At 48.6% G+C, this 8045-nt stretch overlaps 1 pseudogene; it reads left to right on the forward strand.

Moving 5' to 3' along the window:
• The first annotated feature begins 5821 nt into the window (after positions 1–5821).
• LOC100834881 lies at positions 5822–6982 on the forward strand (annotated as a pseudogene).
• Positions 6983–8045: the final 1063 nt, after the last annotated feature.

Genomic DNA, 8045 nt, shown 5'->3' on the forward strand with positions numbered 1-8045 from the left:
ATGTGTGGTACTAGGTTTGCGGTTTTCAGCTGGGTTTTTTCTTAGGGTCGGTATGGCCTTTTCTATCTGTTGCAATTTTATTTGCTCCACGGCAACGAACATGTCCGCTTCAAAAATAAAAAGACAACAAACATGTCAGTATGTGTTGTTTTCCTGATATTTGACATGAATACATTCAAAGCTACGATGACTTGCAAGCCTTTCCTACTTCCGGCTCCTAACTCTGTATTACCCACACTATAAAAAAACTAAAGGTTATATGCAACTTTATTGGGATTCTTTTAACTTTCGGAAACATTCCATGAGCATCCAAAAATACAAACTACTCCCAACGTCTCATATTAAGTTTCGCAATTTTGTCTAGATACGCATATACGTACACATTCAAACGTCTAGACAAAGTTGCGACACTTAATACGGGACGGACTGAGTACAATCCAGATGCTGGAAACAGTGAAAATCCAGAAGGTTTGGGGAAAAGGTCACACTGTACTGAGAAAATTCTGTTTTTGAAGATGTTTATTGATCCCGATTCTCATATAAAGTGATAAACATAAATAATTATGAGCACAATCACAGATTATAGATCTCAGGAGGAAGCTGCAATGAGGACACCAGGAAACTAAAACCCGACTCTTCTCCTCGTACGAAGGGCATCAACATGAGTCTTTTATTTCACCGGAGGAAAGATGTAGCCTGCGTGACCATCCAAAACAAAAGATAGGTACCATGCACTTTTTTGAAGAGAAAGCACGTGCATGTGAAATCCATCTGCACAGTACACACATGTACAAACATAATAATCCTCACTTACTTCCACACTTGTAGCCGGGTGGGAAAGGCTTCTTGCAGAATTTGGCGATGTACCTGACATTTTTCATGCAACACATCTTCTCTATCTCTTTGGTAATTAACTTGCGTATGCATGGGATGTTCGCTCTCTTCCACACGGCGCAACATGCCTCAGATGGCTCCCCTGGCCATTTCTCGTACTTGTAACACTCACTGATCATGTCTTCACGATCTTTATCGCAGCTCTCAGCCCATGTTGTTACTGCAATAGCAAGGACAACTAAGAGCAGACACATGAGTTTTGCCATGGCTATGGCTTTTCTATCTACTATGTGTGATAGGTCTCCGCTTCTCTTCGATTCTAAATGTAGATTGCTATACTGCAGTGTTTGTCTTTTGTGTTTGGGTCTATATATAGGTTCGTTTAAAAAAATGATGGTATGTACTTCCTCCATCCCATTTTACTTGTCGTTTTAGATTTTATAAATTTTTCCCGATTTAAATGTCTAGCAGGCAACCATCTCATTGACAGGGAAAAATTCCTCGGATTTTAAGTGACCCATTAATGCTACCATAGTTTACTCCTTTCGTTAATTCCTTTCACTCCCATTAATTAGTAACGGGCTTCGCATGGGTGCAGTTTCGGCACGCTGAATGTCGCGCAGTTAGTGGCATGCATGCAGTGAGTTACTCCAAGCGTTTTTGAGTCAATGTCAAATCGGCCTACATTCCAGCATTGAAACTGCTCCTTGGACTCTCCAGTACATACTCCAAACTTTACACAGTGTCCTATTTCACTGAATTACTCAATCAAAATCGATTCGCTTTGATTCCGGACATACAGCCGTTCCTGTTTGTTGTTCAAGCCACATGCGCCGCACGTAAAACATTTTTGACCGATCTTAGCATAAGCAGTTGCAGCACTGTAAATTTTCTTTAGCGGAAGACCACCCATCAAATTAACCAACTAGCTAGCACAGCCTTCTAAATTGATGGTGACCAAATCGTTTACAAGAATAGTAACACCGTCCGGCCATACATGATACAGCTGGGATTCATGACACGTATCCAACTTTACACCATGCATCGCTAGAGCGTCCGCGTTACTACAAATCTTTATAGAAAAATGAGATATTAAGCTAAGCGAAAGAAAACTAAGCATCTAGTAAACCTGATTGATCTCTCGGAAGAGGACGCCACTGATAGCACCGATAAAAGAAAACTGAAGGAAGAGATGGGTGGTTACTTCCTAGGAAGAGTAAAATGCATTTAGTCATGGAATTTGAGTTGACGGCGTAATCTTGTTCTCGATCTCTAAAGGTGTGTTTGGTTGCGTGTGCAGCCTCTGTCTGCATCGCACCCTGTATTCAGGCTGAGCCTGGCCTGGGTGAGCAAATGCAAAAAAAGGGGTGAGTAGAGTGGTTGGCTGGCTCTTCACCCCCTCTCTGTTCTATACATCTTTGTTCTGCTCTTTTTCCTCGCTCACAGACAATGAAGAGCTCGATGTCGCTGTCAGTGAGCCGAATAGGTCTCCGCCGCAGGAGCCGAAGCCACCGCCGGGGCAGCCGAAGAAGCCGCCGTCGTGGTGGTGGTGGCGACGGAGGTGATGATTGGACAGTGCTGAATTCGATCTTTAATGTGGCGATGGTGATAAGCGACATAGATGGGGATGGGGGCGACGGAGATGGGAGAGCTCGGGTTGTGGGCGGTAACGACAGGAGATCTCGGGAGATGGAGGAGGTGGTGGCGATGGAGGATCAGGAGACGAGGTGTTAGGGAAGAGAAGAGGGGGATGCAGTCCTGGCTGAGCGAATACAGCCAAAACTTGCATTCCCGCTCCGCCATCCCTAGAGAGGTTTGGATTGGGAGGGCGGTTGATCTGACTGAGGATTAGCAAGCTTATGTCATTACTCTCTCTTTTTTCAGTTGGTTGCTCATAAATGAATCCGCAAATAAACTACTATGTTAGCACTACGGATTATTAAATTTTTGGTTAATATTCAAAAAATCTGTCAGTTAAAACATCCATGTAATATGACCAAAGAAGTATACTATCTCCGGGTCTACATGTACCTTAGGTCGATTTGGCCAATGTAACATGGATTTTATATCTCAAAATTTTTACAATAATAATGACCATCACGCTAACTACAACATGTGACAGATTTTCATTGGAAAGTATGGTGAGGTGCAACAGATTTTCACTCCATGCCGATGGGCGGGAGAAGGTCCTAATTTCTGTAGGTTAGGTTTGTCTTGGCAGAGGTGGTGGCGATGTTCTCGTGTTGGAGTAAGGGCCTGTTTGGATGACGTACTGAGGGAATCATGACTGGCCGGAGGTGTCCCTGAGAGCATCCACGAGATTGTTTGGTTGGTGACTGCGAGAAATAATGCTAGCCTGGCTTGGCCATCTACGCTTAGGGTGATTAGCCTGCCTGGTATGCACCAAGCCTCCAACTTCCACGCCTGGGCAAGCTGCAGCTGGTGCCCTGGCAATAATCACAAGCCTGGCAGTCACATCGAGTATTTTTAAAATGAAAACAATATGTACTGAGCAATCATTATGCCCTCGCGGCTGGCACCCGATCACGTTGTGGCCTCCTTGCTGCTGCACGCCTTCGCTGGTCGCGCAGCTTATCCCCGATCCAGCAATCTCTTGAGCGCTGCAGACTTAGAAAATCTTCGACAGCATACCATGTTTTAGATACTCAAAATGGACAGAGAGAGAAAATATGGGTACTTTCTCTTTTCCTTTTTTTTTTTTTCACAATTCTCCGTCTTCCCAAATCAGCCCCAAATCAAATCCCAATTGCCCCAAATCGAACCCCAAATTGGAGAGGCAGAGGATGCGCGGGGGCACAGGGGAGGTCGTGCGCAGCGGCGCCGGCGCGGAGACGTCGCCGGAGCTTCAACGGCGGCGTTCGGTGGTCGGACGACGGCCACGACCATGGCGCGCGAGCAGGGCGTTGATGAGGGGGCGCGGGACAGCAATGCACAGGGGGAGGGGGTGGAGGACGGGGACGCGAGACAACAACATGGAAGAGGAGCGCGAGGCGCGGCGCAGATCGCCGACGAGCTCGTCACGGTCTATGCTGCCGCCGCTGCCATGAGAGCCGTGGAGGAGCTCCTCCTTGTCTGCCGCGGGGACGGTGCGAGGAGGGGGGCGCTATGACGGCGGCGGCCGTCTCCTCCTTCGATCTGGGCGGCGAGATTAGGCAGCCGGGGAAGCGGGGGAGGCAGCGCCTCAGGGCGGCGCTCGGTCAGCAGCTCGGGCCGTGGGGCGACGCCGACAGTCGGGGAAGCGGGGGAGGCAGCGCAGGTGGCCGGATTCGATGGGGGAGGTCGCCGGCGGCCTCCATCTCGCCGGACGGGGCATGGGAGGCGGCGCGGTCCGGCGGCACACGACGCGGAAGAGGTCGAAAGTGGGCAGTTGGCTTCCCGCGTGCCTTTCGGGAGGGATGGGTAGCAAGCCATATTTGGGTGCCGGGGGCTAAAATATGGTATCTATCAAAAAAAATATGGGTATCTATTAAAAAAGTTTGGGTATCCAATTTTTATGTGTATGCTGCTGGAGCTAGATTTTGGGTCAAAATACTCATACTGACAGTTTTTGAGTATTCTTCCCAAATATGGATATGCTGTTGGAGATGCTCTTACAACCCAATTTCTCAACGTTCTTCACGAGCAGAAGTCCAGATGAACTTCAGAACTATGGTCTTTTCCTTTCATGATTTTTAATTTCTTAGTCTCATTAATTGACATGTATGCTTTATCAAATTAGATGATTCGGATTTAGGTTTCTTCTTCACGTAAAATTTTGTAAGATATACATTGGACGATCAAGACATACTACTTGACGGTAAAATATCAATATGTAACTTCTAACTTCTACTTGAGTCTTGGGCGTAAGGTAGTGTAGCGATTCATTTAATGTTCCATTTTTTCGCAACTTTGGAACAATGTATTTTCATATCGATATCAAACATTTTTTTCATATGGACAATGCAGATAATTTTGTTTGATGGATGCTTTATGCCTTTATAGACACATTTTTGCCGCCTCTTAAGTTTTTTGCCGGGGCCGCCCATGAGTGTCCATGGTCATGTTTTATCAACAAAGTCCTCAATCCCGTCTTTAGAGATGAGTGACTACAACGGCTAAGCCATTGGGCAATGGTGTTTTTCTTTGTTCGTGGGTGATGGTTTTGTATATACTAGATGATGCCCGCACGTTGTTACGGGAATTTTAGTTAAAGTGAGTGAAATTGATTAGCAACGGAAGAGTATTTAAAATTTAGAACATATAACGAAATGTACAACATATTCTTTACTTCACAGGCGTCAACAAAGTTAAAACAATATCTAAATATGGTACCAAGTGTTTATCGGTTCACTTGATAAAGGAGTTACCACGTCCAGCCATAAAACCATAAGCAATGTTGCAAAACACAAACAAACGAAAGTCTTATTTCCACTGAATTACTATTTTTAATAATGAGAAAATGATGAATAGAGCAACAGGAAGGCAAATGGTGTGTACTACAATGTAGGAGTAGTAGATGTTTCCATGGGCAGGACTTTGCCATTTTTGAATGCTAAAAACCTAAAACCATAGATATATCCATATTGCACGAGAGACCACTGATAAAACATGAACTGGTAGTTCTAAACTCGATCAATTTGGTCATTGTAAAGAGCAGTAAATGTGGGGGTTCCTTCCTACTTAGTAGCTCGCTGCATTCGCTCTCAGCCGTTCACGACCGACCATGCGAGCAGTATGCAACCACACCAGCGACTGTTTTATATAATCCATAAAAGCTCAAAAATACAATATCTTATAGAGGAAAAATTCAACAAAATACCACCTGCCCCACCCTAAACTTTTGTTCCAACTCCGCCACTGCTTCCTTTCTTTCCGTTTTGTTGACATCCTTTCATTCTCTATTGTTGTTTATCGAAATACCTAAAGACCAAAGGTTTGCATCTCTGCTTCAGTTGCTTACAGATCGAACAGAGAAAGACAAAAGACAATGGTGAAGATCTGCTGCATCGGCGCGGGGTACGTGGGCGGTCCGACGATGGCGGCGATCGCGCTCAAGTGCCCGGACGTGTCGGTGGTGGCGGTGGATATCTCTGAGGCGCGCATCGGCGGGTGGAACAGCGATCGGCTCCCCATCTATGAGCCCGGCCTGGACGACGTGGTCCGGCGCTGCCGCGGGCGCAACCTCTTCTGCCGAGGTGGCGCAGTCCATCGGCAGGGACTCCCGCATCGGGCCCCGGTTCCTGTCCGCCAGCGTGGGGTTCGGGGGGTCCTGCTTCCAGAAGGACATCCTCAGCCTTGTGTACATCTGCGAGTGCTACGGGCTACCCGAGGTCGCCGAGTACTGGCGGCAGGTGATCGGGATCAACGACTACCAGAAGGCGCGGTTCGTGAACCGGGTGGTATCGTCCATGTTCAACACGGTGGCCGGGAAGAAGGTGGGCCGTGCTCGGGTTCGCCTTTAAGAAGGACACCGGGGACACGCGCGAGATGCCGGCCATCGACGTCTGCAGGGGCCTGCTCGGGGACAAGGCCGTGGTGAGCATCTACGACCCGCAGGTGACGGAGGAGCAGGTAAGGCGGGACTTGGCCATGAAGAAGTTCGACTGGGACCACCCGCGCCACCTGCAGCCCGTCGACGACTGCGCTGCCGTCGGGGCCGGGGTTGTTGCCGTCGCGTCCGACGCATATGAGGCCGCGACGGACGCGCACGCCGTCTGCATCCTCACGGAGTGGGAGGAGTTCAGGGGGCTCGACTACAAGCGGATGCACGACGCCATGCACAAGCCTGCATTCGTCTTTGACGGGCGGAACGTCGTCGACACGGAAAGGCTCCGGGAGATGGGGTTCATCCGTGCTGTTTGTTTTGAGTCCAAATTTGCCCTACCAAAAATTTGGTTAGCCAAATAATTGATGATGGTTTTGCTAGTTCATGAATTGACTAATTTTGACCAAAAAATTGAACTAGAGTTGGTTATGGGACATTAGCTAGCCAAATATTTGATCACCATTCAAAAAATATCAAATTTTGGTCAACGACCAAAAAATTGGTTTGATATGTTTTGATAGCAAACCAAACACAAACAAAATAGTTTGCTCCATCGGCAAGCCGCTCGACAACTGGCTCAAGGACATGCCGGCCGTCGCGTGATGCCGTCACGCCACGCGGGCGTTCGCTAGTGCATTCATTCATGGGTTGATTGGGATATTTTCTCAGGCCGATGCATAGGGCGTGAAACGAACTCGGTAGCCGCGCATTTTTTGTCTTTTTGATTTGAGTTTGGATGCTGGCTTTGCTGCGCTCATCAGATGATTCGAATTAGAGCATGCATGTTTAATCCGTACTACCTCTCTAATTTACTTGTTGTACATGCATATGGAATATGTTCTACGATATCAACACTCAAGTAAAAAACTTAAGGAATCTTACATCCTCTAATTCGAATGCTTGTAACATTTCAAAGAACATAAGCACTAAAGTAAAAGCCAACAACTATCTCTCTCCCCCGCATCGCCCCTCCTCTGGTGACATGGGGGAACCCTAGCCGCCGCCGGCCTTTGCCTCCCTCCCTTGCTTCGCTGCCGCCGGAGGGGCAGACTCCCTCGTCTCCCTGGCATTCGGCACGGGCTAGTGGAGGCCCTGCGGGCGGGGCAGCGGCCGCCGGCGGGGCTGCAAGCGTGGAGGAGGCCCTGCGGGGCGCGCGGCCTCGGGGCCAGGCGGGCTGCGACTGTGGCTTCTCCTTGGTGTCGCCAGATCCAGTGCGTGGGGCGGTTGCGGCGCCTTGGCTTGTGCATGTGGTTGGTCGTGTGGCGGGCTACGTCAGCGCTCGCGGTGCTACGGTGGCCTCCGGTCCAAAATTCAGAACTCTTGTCCGTGTGTGTGTTGAGACTAAGGGTGAAAACCTTGCACCGAGTCGCTGGTATCCTCGGATTTCCTTCTTGAAGGCGCCGTTGTGCAGCCCCGTCACATCCGTCATTCGCAAACGAGGTGCCTCGAGCAAAATCTCAGATTCGGTTTCCGGATCGAGTATTGGCAACAACCTTGGACGTCGTGCCCTCCTTGGAGGCATTGCCTTTAGAACCCTCGTTTGGTGGCGGAGTCTGCTTTCTGCGATGTACTTTGCTGGGTTTTTTGCCGGGGATGGTGGCTTCGTCCAGCATGCACGAGCTGAGGGGCTTGTTGTTCTTGTTTGGGCAGCCTCTTCCCTGCTCCG

This window comes from Brachypodium distachyon, chromosome 1, assembly GCF_000005505.3.
Source record: "Brachypodium distachyon strain Bd21 chromosome 1, Brachypodium_distachyon_v3.0, whole genome shotgun sequence".
Classification (NCBI taxonomy): Eukaryota; Viridiplantae; Streptophyta; class Magnoliopsida; order Poales; family Poaceae; genus Brachypodium; species Brachypodium distachyon.